Here is a 14,974-nt window from a genome sequence, read left to right on the forward strand (position 1 = left end):
GTTTCTTTTGTCCCCACATCCAAATTCTCAAAACCGTGCAAAGCCATGTGCCCACAAGACAATTTCAGGAGGTCCCAGGGGGCACATGTTGTGAATGACTCAGCCTGAGACTTTTGGCTCCATTCTTAAGCCCCTCCAACCTTAGCCTCAGGCTCTCAATTTAGGAGAACAACCATGATGCATTTTTAAATCTGAAAATGTAGCCTTTATTTTTCTTTTTTTCTGAGTGAATGGCCAGGAGAACGATAAGAGGAACGACGCTGCATTAGGAATTCAACTCATGGAAACCTAGGTAAAAAAAAAATCAATCTTGTGAAAGCAAACATATTTGTCATCTTCGCCTTTTCAATATACTGCAAATGGTACATTCAAAGTATTTCAAATAATATCTTGTTGAGGGAAAATTGATAAAAGAAATAAAAAGCAAAGAAGAACAAATAAAAGTAGAAATCGGAGAAACTTCGTAGACAAAAACTTCCTTAAATGCAATCATTTTTTTGCTTCTATCCTTTCTCTGTGAAACTCACTTCAGTCTAAAGGAAATATGAATACATTTGAAGGTGAAAACAGCTTAGAAAAGAAGTATCTCTTTGATTACTTGTGAAGCTTCAAGCCTCCACTATTTGTTTTTATTATTTGAATGTTATTGTGGCAGATACGACATTAACACTTGCAGAATTTGATAGAGACACCAACAGTGGAATAATGCAACTGCATGCAAATAGAACCGCCCACAAGAAGAAAGTGTCAGATGAATAATGACACATACCAGAATCCTGCTGGCATTTAGGGATTACTTTAATATGGAAAACTAATGAGGCAAGCAGGAAAAAAAAATAGGTAAGTGAATGTTTCCTAAAGAAATACTGGTCTGGAAAATTTACGTTAACCTTTTCATTTTTCTAAACTAAAAATACATAGTGTAGTCTTACTGGAAAAATTTGTGTGCATACTTTTAATAGGAGGTTCTGGTTTGCCATGTAAATTACCCATCAGGGAACATAAGAAGAAAGGACCGGCTATAGAATTAAAATGACCTCAGTGGAAGCTGACACAACACAGAAGTGAGAATTTGCTGTGTTCTGTCATGGGTGTCCAGTGATCAGTACCAGAGGACTGTCCCCTTTTGGGGTAGTGACTGGAGCAATGAAACCAGAGTGGTTTTTTGTATGGTATTTATGCAACTGAGTATAAATACATTAAACCTGATTTGAGATCAAGGAAGCAGAGAACTCGTGCTCTAATTCCTAGCTCAGTTGCTTTAGCTTGTGGCCTTGGGCAAGTCCATGAGCCTCCTTACCTTAACTGTGACATATGATGACAATAATAAAGCACTTAAGAGAACCAAGTAAGAAATAGAAATGTGACGTGTTTCTTTCTGAGATGCCGCCAATCTTCCGTCTTCCCTTTCTTCTGGAAGAGTCAAGTGGTGTTCTGTAGACATCAGCTCAGTGCCATGATAGTTTGTGGCAATATTCACAAGTTTTTATAGAACTGAAAGACTTTTGCCTAACAAAGACTTGTAACAAATAGGGTATTTGCTTGATAAATATAAAATAAATATATAGCCTTCAAATTTAAGATTCTGTCCACATCTACATACAGACTCTTCATGAGGTGTTAGAAAAGTCTGCATTGGTTGATTTTCAGAGAGAATGGATCAATGTTTATCCAGAGAACTGGGGACATGACTGGGACTTGGTGTCAAAGGTTTTTTCTCCCATTCCTTCTCCCCCACCATTCTAGCTTCTGTTCTTTTTTAGACACTGTTTAACCCTCCTTTGGTTCCAGGAGGCTTTTCCCTTCTGTTTGCCAAATACTTTTACAACCTCCACCCACCCCTGCCTTGGGGGTGTTTGTGTGTTGTGTGTGTTGGGGTAGCACCTGTGTTCATCTTCATTTTTATGTACTACTTATGGTTTCTCTTTTTCTTTTGCAACTATTTATATAGTTTCTGTTCCCAACTTGCAAATAATACCTGGGCTTTGCTAACTGTTTCCACTGTGAAGCATGAAACTTGCTTGCCCTGGAGATACACAATGGCCATAGATCTGCCTTTGGTCTGCACCAAAATTTGCCTTCTAGAGAATGGACTGCTTCTGGGGCTTTCTTCCCAACTAATTCTTGGCGTGGTTGAAGGCCAAGAAATTGGTCCCAAAGAAATTCTGTCTCCTAAGTTTCCTAGCCAGTGCCTCTGTGAAACGCACACCTCCCAAAAATAAATCTCCTCTGCTGATACTTTCTTATTTCATTGATTTTAAACATCTTCACACAGCTCAGAGACAGCAGCAGAGAGGCTGCTTTGGGAAGCAGTGGAAGCTCTTTTCTCTTGCACTCTCCTCAATCTGGGCATTGCTTATAAAATAATGCTGAAAATTTATAAAGCCCTATAACATTTGATTTATTTTTAATCCACTCTTGGGTTGTGTGGCAATAAAAATACAGGCAATGATGAGGCAACCTTCAATAAGACAATATTTTATTGCCAGAAAACTAGCTCATGTAGGCCCTACTCTAAAATCACTTGGTCTGTAAATCCAGGGAGCAGCAACAAAGAACAGACATCAAGGTAACTCCCTCTTTTGTATAGGTCCCCTTCCTTAATTAATACAAACTATAAAAATGCAATTTTAGGATATCTTCTAAATACTCAATATTACATAAGGTTTAGAAAAAAAGAAAGGAAAAAAATCACATGCAAGCTACTACTACCATATTTTGAGTTTATTTCTTAATATGGTGAGCACATTATTTTGCATGTTGATTTTTTTTACTTAGTGTATACCAGAAATCTCTTCCATATTTCTATGATGTCTTTATAACTGTCATGATTAATATTATTATAGCTGTTATTTTTCAGCAATGAGATTTCCTTCTGCGACTTCATTTCTCAGTTACTCTAGTTGATATAGAGTTATGAGTTCTCTCTTCCTTACCTGATGCATTAAGCACAGAAGAATTGTTATTTTACTCAGTCTATGGCTTTAGTGAAGGCTTAGAACCACAAATGGTGGGGTGAGAAGCCAGGGAACAAGCCATGGCAGGGAGCTTTAAAAGGTTTATTTTAGTGGCATGCCTGTGACTAGGAATCTCTTCCTGGTGTCTCAAGGTGGCAACACCACACTGGCCCATTTGCATCTGGGAAATGGCCAGAGTACCCTGGCTTCCAAATAAGTGCCAATGACCTTGGTTCCTAACAAAGACTAATATTTATCGGGGAAACCAAAGAAGCCATAACATACACTTGTCTTCCAAATCTTGCTTGAAATTGAATCAAGGTGCTTGAAACAAACCACTTCAATAATAGTTCAGCAGAGCTATGTTCCGTTGTTGAGCTTGGAATGGTATGTTGAATAACAGGTGATGTGGCATGATGCCTCAACCAATATCATCAAATAGTCCAGCTCACAGCATCACTCATCATTCATCATCCCTGCAGGCTTCTCAACTTTGCCATTTTCCTATGGTGTTACAGCACATTTACTGAAAGCTCAGGCCAGCCTACTTTCCCATCATCCTAATCATGAACTGAGGTGAATGCAGATGCATGGTTAGGAAGTACTGATGTTAATCCATGTGGGAAGTAAACGTCACACTCTCTTGTTATTGCATCAAGATCTTTTACTGGATTTAGGATACTTGGAAACATTGTCAAGTCTCTAATTCAGTCAGAAATTCCTCTCCTAAAATCATAGTTAAAAAACATTCACTCCTGAGATGATATGACAAAATTAATTTTTTAAATAGACAAAAGGATAAAAAATAAAAGAAAATGATAAAGTCATTTCTAAAATCTAAAGGAAAATATCGACAAATGTTTATCTGATATTTGGAAAAGGAAAGACCTTTGAAGCTTTATGTAAGGGAAAAATCACAAAAGATTTGACAACATAAATATTAAAACTTTTATATATCAACATTGTAATTGGAATTCAGGTCCATTAAAAAGTCGGTAAAGTATTTGCACCAGTATGGCATTGTTAATAGTCTTAAACAATAAAAATAGCAATGATAATTCAATTGTTAGAAACATAAAGATTTTAAGCACAGCATTCATGAAAGAATAAAAACAAAAATCTCACAAAAATGAGAAATCAGTGGACTTCCACATCCTGGAAGATGGAGTAGACCTATTTTCCCTATTTCTCTACTAAGTAGGAACAGCTAAAAACTATTATCCATAAAACAAACAAAAGAAGTCTATGAAAGGTGGAAAAGGATGGCAGACTGGCTAGAGACACGGGAACTTAAATGACAAAATAGTGGTGAGTTCTCTAGGATTTATTTTTGTCTCCTATATTCTGGATTTGGAGCTGAAAAAGCTGGTAACTTGGAAACATCAACAGACACAGACAAATGGAACCCAAACAGAGCCCGTTTCTCATAGTCATAGAACCAAAAAAGGGGTAGCTTAGCATGAAAGAGAAGTTTTAGATAATAATCACTCTTTTTTCACAAGCACACGCCATAGACCTTGTGGGGGTCTAGACTTCGTTCTCATCTGGAAGGTCTAAAGTACCCTTTCCATTCCCTACTGGAGTGGCATCCAAGGATGATCAGTAGGGTCAGTGTTTCCATTATAGCCAGTGACAGTGAGGACAACACTCCTCCATGGTTTCAGTGAAGGTTATGCGGAAAGCAGTAACAAGACACTCTTGGCTCTCTCAGCCAGGAAGGCACTCATGGAGTCCTAGTGAGAGCCAGAACTCCCTGCTCATCCAACAGTAGCTAGAAGTCCACCCGCTCAAGTCTCTATAGAGACTGAGTGGGAAACCTGAATTCTACCTGACCTGGCACTAAGAAGGTAGCACCCCTCAATCCCCAGCCAAAAAGATGTGGGGGGAAAACAACTAAAAGTAAAATAGAAGCTTTAGCTAAATCCAGAATCTTATAACTTAACACCCAAAATGTCCATTTCTCACACAAGAACCAGGAATATCTTAAACTGAATGAAAAAGAGAGATGGCAACATTTAGATGGCAGAGAGAGGAGAATTTTAAACAAGCAATTACAAAAATGCTTCAGTGAGTACGTATGAACGTATTTGAATGAAGAAATAGAAACTGTCACAAAGAAATAGAAATTCTCAGCAGAGAACTAGAAGATATTTAAAAAAAAGAACCAAATGGAAATTTTAGACCTGCAATACAAAACTGAAATAAAAATCTTAATAGCAGAATGGAGGACACAGAGGAAAGGATCAGTGAACTGAAAGGGAGAATGATAGGGAATACCCAATCTGAATAACAGAGAAAATAAAATGAAAAAATGAACAGTGCCTCAGGGACTCATGAGACTGTAAGAAAAAGATCTCACATTCATGTCATCGTGGGTTTCTAAAGATAGGAAGAAGATGGCAGGGTTGAAAAACTACTCAAAAAATAATGGATGTAAATCTCTCAATTTAGACAAATAACATAAACCTACAGACACCAAAAGTGAAGTAAATCTCAAATGGGATAAGCCCAAATAAATCCACACTAAGATACATCACAATTGAACTTCCGGAAAGCAAAGGCAAAAAGTCTTAAAAGTAGCTTGAGATTAAATGACACCTGATCTATAGGGAAAAAGCAATTCGAACGACAATAGACTTCTTATCAGAAGTCATGAAGCCATTTGGAAGTAGCAAACATTTTCAAGTGCTGAAAAAAGGGAACTCTTAACCCAGAATCCTTGGATCTCCACTGAAAACATTCAGGAATGAAGGGCATTCTCTGATAAAGGAAAACTAAGAGCGTTTGTCATCAGCAGACGTATCCTTCATTTTGTATCAATGCACCTGTGCAAGCATTTCCAGGTAGCATAGCAACCAAGGGGGGTTAGGGTGATGGTGGGCACTCCTTCAGGAGGAGCAGTACAAGTTTCCTATCCAACATGGGTCCAGGGACCTCACAAAGTTGGTCTATGGTTGAACTTTAGAAAGGTCCATAACCTCCCAATATTGCTTGTATGCCCAATTTATTCCCCATGTGGATTTCTTTGAGGTGATAGTCAAATGCTTTCATCAGATTCTCAAGGGATCCAGGACCTAAAGATTTAAACCATGGCAATATCCCTGATGACTCAGTGACTTACATTGATGCTGTATGCTGAATTAACTTATTTGAGAAGCTTTGTCCTCATTTGAGTTAAGACGGGACATGGTGGATAAGCTAGAATAGACACTCATTTAAGAAGCTGGAAATTGTATTATTTAAATTCCTTATTAAGTATTCTAGTGAGGAAGCAGAAATATAGTGGCATGAATAGCTGATGAGGAGCCAGTGAGGAAACCCCAGTGACAGGTGGTTGAAAGGATTTAAGAGCACAGAAATTGTACACATCAGCGTCCAGGAGGTGAGGGAGACCTCTTTGTAGCAACACTCTATAGAAATCTTGAGTAAGGCTTTGGATTTCCACAATGCATTGACCTAGGCATTTAAGCCAATCATATCTAAAATTCAAATGGTAAGGAGGCAATAAAATATTTTTAAAAACCTTTCAAAGCAGGTGGTGCCATCATCTCTGTGCTTTACAATCCAAGTCATCATTAATGGCTCCTCCTCCTCCATGTGCACAGACGATAAGTCAGGTATTCCTTCTAGCAACTGGAGATATAATGTAAACTTAGCAAAGCTTCCAGATTAACATGGTTGTAAAAACACGCTTCCTAATAACCTGTCATCTTCTTTCCCAATTTCGATATAATTTTAGTCTATAGATGACATTCTTGTGAAGTTTTAGGAGACTGTCATATTGCAGCCATCTGGCAGCCTGCTTAAGAGGCACAACTCTGACATTATAAGATGATGCATCAGTGCTTAAAAACAAAACAAAAGGGGATTGATGTTTATTGTAATAGAACCTCGTAAAATCTGAGAATATTAACTAATTAGTATTCATTAAAGCATCTTCAAACTGAAACATCCATTGCCATTGAAAGTCATTTTTACCTAGATAAAATGTTTCCCCAAGTTGTTTTTTATGACTCAAAATAAATTTTAAAAAGAAGACATTCATTGATTATAAAATGCTTGTTTTGCTTTTAGAATGGGCATATCATGGATATCAGGGTTTTTTGTGTGTGCTTATGTAATTTCCTTGCTAGTAATTTTTCAAAAATTTGGCATCATAAATCTAAACTCCTTAGGTTGGACATGAATTCTTTTGTAGTCTGTACTTTATCATCTTTTAATTTAATTCCCACAATACTCAGTAATTTTATATCCTACTTATGAGGAAATACTAAGCAGGGTCCTGAGCTCTCATACCTTTCTCTTTTTTTGTCTTTTCGCCTCTATTCATGTTTTCTGATACTTGAAAAGCATTGGTGGTTGTTCACCTGAAAATTTCTTCTTCAAAATTCAGATTTTCCTAGACTCTCAAACACACCAAGAATTTTTTTCTTCTGTGTGCCTGTAGTTCATATCCATTTACTCATGTATAATGTATAATAATAATCTGTACAACTGTTTCATCACGTTTATCTATTTGTTCATTTAAATATGTGGTAGGGCAGAGTGCAGTGGTTCATGCCTATAATCCTAGCACTTTGGGAGGCAGAGGCAGGTGGATCACTTGAGGTCAGGAGTTCGAGACCAGCCTGGCCAACATGGCGAAACACCGTCTCTAATAAAAATACAAAAGTTAGCCGGACATGGTGGCTATGCCTGTAATCCCAGCTACTTGAGAGGCCGAGATAGGAGAATTGCTTGAACCCGTGAGGCAGAGGCTGCAGTGAGCCGAGATTGCACCATTGCACTCCAGCCTGTGTGAGAAAGTAAGACTCTGTTTCAAAAAGAAAAAAAAGTGTGTGTGTGTGTGTGTGTGTGCATGTGCACGTGCGCACGTGTGCTCGCGTGAGGTAGACTAACAAATATACATGTGGTAGGCTCTGTTCTAGGCACAAGAAATATAGCAGTTATCTTAATCAGGGTTTAAATACAAAGTATTTTGGATATTTACAACAAAGGGGGTTTAAAGTGGAGTATTGGTAATTCGGGTGATAGAGGAGTCTAGAATCCAAACGAGGCCATGGAAGCAGCCAGAAGTTAATAATAACAGGAACCACTAGCATCCCAAGACTGGAGAAGCTGAAAGAAGCTGCAAGAGCCCAGGAGCTGGGGTCAGCCTTCATAAGCTGGAACCATGGCTACCTGACTATGAAAGCTACCTGCCTGTGAAAGCTACCTGAAACCATGAGGGAGAAACAGCTTCTGCTGGAGAGGCCACCACAGGAACCAACTGAGGTAGAAAAACCCTGGCTGCTCCCTTCTGTTCTTCAATCTATTAGTGCTTTCCATTGTTATTAGTTCATTTGGAAGCCCGTGATTAAAAGAGCCTGAGAAATGTCATCTGTAAGTTTGGCTCACCCAGTGATACAGAGCACAGCAGAGGAAGAGTGCAGAATGGATCCTAAGGCAAAAATGCCCAGGATTGGAACAGTGGTGAACAAATCAGAAAAACTTTCTCAGGCTTCATTAACAGTCTGAGCACTTCATTCTATTTCATCTCTGTGTTCCTAACTCCTTTTGTGGCAATTGCACATTACAAGTGGCCAGTATACATCTTGATTACCTTAATACACAAATGAAACAAGTACAAAATAATCATTTTGATCTCACAGTTTCCTCCACAACTCTGACAAACTGCTTCCCAGGAAGACCCTTTGAATGGCAGTTTGATCACATGATATCAAATAAGCAGGAAATAGCTTTCACTTCTCTTGTGGGCATTTGAGTTCTTTATACATATTGTTTTTTCTGTGGTGTTTTGTCTTAGGCCTCCTAAATCTGATATCATTCCAAGGCTTCATAGTCCTGAGGATTATCAGTGTCTCTGTATACCAGATTACGTAAATTGTGACAATTTCCAGGTTTCATTCTGTTGTACTTTGCAGGACCTAGCCTCTCCCAGCAGTCACCATTCTACAAGAAGATCATTGGATTTACTTTGTGCAATCTGGGCATGGGATGGACCTTGGAATTGATCTCAAGCTTTTCTGGAGCAGACATTTCCAAGATTCTGCTGCACTTGTTGGCAAAACTCTCTAAGTGTTATGAGTAGCATTTAGATTAGCAGCTGTTCCTCTTATTCCTATAAGGATTTTCTCCCTGGCCAATGTCTTTTTCTGAGCTATTCTAAATGCCAAAAATAGTTCAGAAAACGTGGATGGAGAGATTGTATGAACACTGCATACAAAGTGATTCAGTTCAGCAAATATTTTGGCCTGTGGAGTCTGTGCTTAGAACTGTGCTGAGCAGAGAGTGAGGGAGACAAAATCACAGAGCTGTTAAAAATGTGAGCTTGAGTTGGATGGCTTTGACTCCACTGTTCACTGAATATGTGCCCTAGGGCAAATTGCTGTGTCTTTCTGCATTGGTCTTCTAAAACATAAAATGGGGACAATAATGGTATCAACCTAAAAGATTATTTTAAGTATTAATGAACTAAGGCCCTATGGAATGTTGAGAACAATGCCTTGTACATAGTGTTGGTCATCATCATCATCATCCGTATTTAAAAGCACTGCAGAGTCTGCACACCGCTGAAGGGCAAGGATTGAGGCGCCTTCACCATTCATCCCCCCAGTGCCCAGCAGAGTACCTGGGCCATGGTAGCTATTCCCATTTTTAAAAAGTATTCAGATGCAGGAAATGCTTCAAATTACTTACTATTTCCTATTAGAACATGCCTTCATTTCCATTCCTGATTCATTGTCAGGAGAAATGAGCCCTTCACCCAGCATCCTGGCCTCTAGGCTGACTCGTGGCTCTCTCATTCTCTGTTCATGTTCAGTTTGCATTTTGGGATAATTAGAGTTCAAGAGGAGAATGGAGACAATGAGAGAAGCCACCAGCCACAAGGAAGGCAAAATCAAATTAACTGAGTGCGCCAAAATAAGATGAGACAAATCCTGGCACTAAAATGAATAGAATGAATGGAAACTATGCCCTTTTCTAATGCTTGCACACTTTATGGGTTTCCACTCTGATGAAGGCTTTCACATAGGTCCCATTACTTAGAATGCCTGCCCCTCCTTCCTCCAGGTACCCACATCCTAACTATCCTTGTTAGTCCAAGGATGTATTTCTCCTGGGGCCCACAGGAGTATTTTTAATACAGGACATATTTCCCTTATAGATGTGAGTAGGTGTTGCTTAGAGGCCTCCAAATTTGATCTTGTTTCACTTAATTTATTTTTTCACTGGGTAACCAGCTCGTTTATCAAGGTATATTGAGTGCCTTGTCTGTATCAAGCCCAGGGCTAGAGAACAAGAGACAGATGAATAACTCCAGAGCTTTGATCTCACAAAACACAAAGAGACATCATTGTATAAACAGTTACATTAGTGAGAAAACTTTAAGCAGAAGTCGATATGAGTGCTGTGTGGGCAGAGAAGTAGGAATGATTTTAATTAATTTTAATAAAATGTTTTTAATACAGACAATTTTTGGCTACATATCCAGTCTTTCTCAAATCCTAACTTTCTCATTCACTTAGCATTCAATTAACTGGTCAATTCAGTTTGCTCATTCAATAATTATTTATTGAGTTCTTGCTGTCTGTTGACCTTTGCAGAAATCTAAAGTACAAATGATGTTTCCTTCTGCCTAGGAGTTTAAAAAATATTAGGAGAGAAAATAAAAACTCACAAAGCCCCTCTCAACAATAGTGGTTATAGTTTGAAAAGAGTTCATGGAGGGGGCGGATCTTAGCTTGACCTGCGGGTGTTTACAGGCGTCTAGTAACTGGAGGACAGAGAAAGAGGACCCTCTAAGCAAGGGATATGACTTGGGGGTCTCCTGACAGTGAACAGGCCCAAGTTGCGTTGAGAGGATGTACAGAAAAAAGGAAAACGATTCAATTCAGGGAGTTGAGAGGGAGAGATGAAAGGAGATAAGGATGGATGGGAGAGATCAAATTAGGTAGGGACGAAAAAAACTCAGAAAAAACTGTATAATTAATTAGAGTATCTTATGCCCAACACCCCATTCTACACCTTCCAGGAAAACAGAAGGTGAATAAGTGAATTATAGGTTTCCTTTGACAAGCTGAATACACTAGATAGTTCCATAGTAAAGGGAAGTTGCTATCGTGTAGCCTGCACCTTATATTTACCTTCTTGTCTTTGCCACCTTTATTAAACGTCAGCTGCCATCACTGCCTTTAAACCTTTTCACTTTGATCTCTCTGTTGTTGTGGGGTCTGCTGGTGGTCACGTAGGAAATCGTGCTGGTTGCTGGATTCCTAAGCTGTGCTCACGTTGCTTGCCTTTTGTCTGCAACTCCTAAGATGGTGACACCTTGTCAACAGTGTCACAGCCCAACGTGGGCCAACCTTTCACCTTGTCACCTTCCAGACTGATGTTTTTGAGAAGATGTCAACAACACAGATGCTTGCAGGGCAGTTGTGGAGGTGAGGGTGTGGGTAAATGTGTGTTACAGTCGCGTGGAAGAAAAGGCTTATGTATACAGATAAATACAATGAAAAATCACAGAAAAATAAACATGTAATATTTTTGATTTGAATAGTTAGACAATTTCAAAGGAATAAAACCAAGCAAGATAAACAAGCAAGTTACTAAGCATTTAAACAAAGGTTGAATATTTATAAAAATTAGCATGAAAAATATGTGTGGAATAGAGTCAGGGTTCATATGGGGCTTCTAAGGAGGGGGCTGAGAAACAAATTTCTCTTGACACTCTTCTTGGTTTCAGAGGAGGCCCAGATCATCCCAGAGGCCTCGGTGTGCTCGCTGTCTCTCTCTCTCTCTCTCTCTCTCTCTCTCTCTCTCTCTCTCTCTCTCACCCCTTCTCTCTTCCTCTCTCTCTCTCACTGCTGCTTTTGGCCTGAGCTTCCCTCCTCTGTGGCCTGTGTGATGAATACAATTCAGGCTTCTACCCTCCTTCCTGGTGCCCAGCTTCTCAATTCATATCAACAAAGGAAAATATACTGCTGCTCTTCTAGGGTTTTCTGAGGGCTTCTCCAATCATGCCCTCAGAAAATTCTAGAAGTTTTCTTCTTCAAGAAAACTTCAGCCTCTTTTGGGGAAGCCTTCTGAAGACTCCCTCTTTTTTCACCTGCAGAAGGAAAAGTAGCCACATGGAGACCAAAATATTCATTTTAGTGAGCCTCTTGAGACTTTCATAAAGGAAGCTAAAACAGGAAGTTTGTGCCAGTGCAGCTGAGGGCAGGAGCCAGTGGAGACTGGAGGCTGCACAGCTCTTCAAGAAAGGAGAGTCTCAGGGTTTAGCTTCCCCTTTTCACTCTCACTTCTGTAGCCAACAAACATGTTAATCTCAGCCAGGCCTGGCCAGGCTTTGCTGTGAGGAAGGCATCCGACAGCTGCATTTCCAAGGCAAAATAGGAAACATGAAGAACAACCAGGATCTCGGGTTGAGGTTTGACATTTTCACTTTTTTCTGAGAGGGGATTTCCAGTTGCTATCTGCACAAAAGGCAGCCATTTTGCTACACTGAATTTGTAAAACAGAGCTTAGTTACATCAACTGTCCTCAGTTAAGTTTGCTGCCACTGGCGTGGAAGGGCAGAAATCACAGAAGAATGTGATGATGGCATACAATAATACTGCTTTGCCTGCAAAGTTTTCAAATTCCATTTTCAAAGTTTATTCACTCAAACATACTTGCTGATAACATACTACTTACTTGGGGTGGTGGAGGACACCAGGAAACAAAAATATACAGTTTCTTACCCAAAAGAGCTTCTAGGCATGTGGAAGAAAGGCTGGTGCTGCTATTAAATATCTTGCTTTGGGGGACATCTGTCGCCTTAAAAGACAAGTACACCCTTGCTTCCCCCTTCCTATTTCCTGGAATTTGAGCGTAATGGCTAGAGCCCTGGCAGCCATACTGCCACGTGTGCAGAGGAGTGCAGTCCTTTAGGGATGACGGGAGTCTGGTTCCCTGTTGACAGCAGAGCCAGATAATCAGCACAGACTTATTTAAATTGGAGAGGCCAGACGCAGTGTCTCACGCCTGAATCCCAGCACTTCTGGAGGTTGACGTGGGCATATCATGAAGTCAGGAGATTGAGCCCATCCTGGCCAACATGGTGAGAGCCCATCTCTACTAAAATACAAAAATTAGCTGGGTGTGGTGGCACATGCCTATAATCCCAGCTACTTGGGAGGCTGAGGCAGGAGAATCACTTGAGCGAGGGAGGCAGAGATTGCAGTAAGCTGAGATCATGCCATTGCACTCCTGCCTGGAGACAGAGTGAGACTCTGTCTCAAAAAAAAAAAAAAAAAAATAGGGGAGAGAAGGGGAAGAACCAACTTCAACTTGTACCTTGTGTAAGCTGCTGGTTTGGGTGTTTTTTATGACAACAAAATAAACCATAACTGAACACATTAAAAAAAAATGAGATTGTAGGGAAGAAAGATTGTGCCTGGTGAGGGGCTTCAGACAGGAAGTAGGACTCCCTTTGAGATTTTTAAGGAAGGAGGATTAAAATCAACCCTTCTGATTGTGAGAATGGGCAGAATGATTCAAATCAAAGGGAAACAGAGTGAAGAAAGGCATAGAATTAAGAAAGTCTACAGTTTGTAGATTGGGAATTAGTGGGAACACTAGCTTGACTGAAAATAAAAGGTATTTGAAGTGATTCTGTCATACATTTAAAAAAAGATAGAGAACCATTTAGTTACATCATAGATGGCTTACATGCAAGGATGTGTGGTCTCTATAGAAATGAAAGCCACAAGATTTGTTGCACAGAATAGTACCTTGACAAGGTCTTCAAGGTTCAGTGAGAGGTTTCCTTCCATGTACCTACCCTACGATATCATGCATCGTACTGAATTGCAACTGCTTCTCATGTATATTCTTTTATAGACTGCAGATTCTTTTTAAGGCAAGAACTACTTCTCAAAATATGAACTTTTAGAAAACACTAGTCAGAGCTTGGTATGTATCACAGACTAAAAAAGTGTTTTGAATAAATAACTGAAAATATTAGAGCTGACAAATACTGTTCCAGTCCAGGGCAGTCAGGGGCATCTTGGATAGATACTTGACAGTTCTTGGGGACTGAGTGGACGGGGCAGACAACAGAAACGGTTTTCAACCTGGTGACTTTGGATGGTTGTGCCTTGGACAGAAGTAAGATATTAAGAAATTGTCACTGCTATTTTGATGGGAAAATGTGCTAGCACACGCTTCCAAACCCACAAAATGCAAGCTAAAATAACATGCTTGATCTCTATAAAGGGATGACACCAGACAATTATAAAACAAAATCAGTATGCTTATGAAATTTAATGTTTGCTCACACATATATTTTTTAAACTTCCATATATTGAATGGAAACCTGTTCATTTGTCAGGTGTTTTCTGAGAGTCGATATGCAACTTTATCTTGCCTGAGGATCAACGAACAACCAATCTATTTTGCCCTCAAAAAATGAAGGAAACTCCCATAGAGAGGATGAAACAAAAGTGGTGGATTTGTTATTCATTAAAGTGTTATAGTATGGGGCTCAGTGGTAACTCTGCCCTGTTACTCCCTACAAATCATCCGGCGGTGGAAAAGTGGAAAAAGTATCAAAGAAGTGAAGAGACTGTGGCTGTTTTCAGTTCAAAGTGTCTGAGCTCCTTCGTTTTTTTGGGGGGCGGGGGGATGGAGTCTCGCTCTGTTACCAGGCTGGAGTGTAGCGGCGCGATCTCGACTCACTGCAACATTTGCCTCCCGGGTTCAAGTGACTCCCCCGCATCAGCCTTCCGAGTCACTGGGACTACAGGTGTGTGCCACCATGCCTGGCTAATTTTTTGTATCTTAGTAGAGATGGAGTTTCACTATTTGGCCAGGACGGTCTCAATCTGCTAACCTCAAGATCCACCTGCCTCGGCCTCCCAAAGTGCTGGGAATACAGGCGTGGAGCCACTGCACCTGGCCTGGACTCATGCTTTGTCAGTTCCTTCAATACTACTAATTGAAATGTAAAATGCTATTTAATTACAAGGTTTAAA

The sequence above is a fragment of the Callithrix jacchus genome, chromosome 2, assembly GCF_049354715.1.
Source record: "Callithrix jacchus isolate 240 chromosome 2, calJac240_pri, whole genome shotgun sequence".
Classification (NCBI taxonomy): Eukaryota; Metazoa; Chordata; class Mammalia; order Primates; family Cebidae; genus Callithrix; species Callithrix jacchus.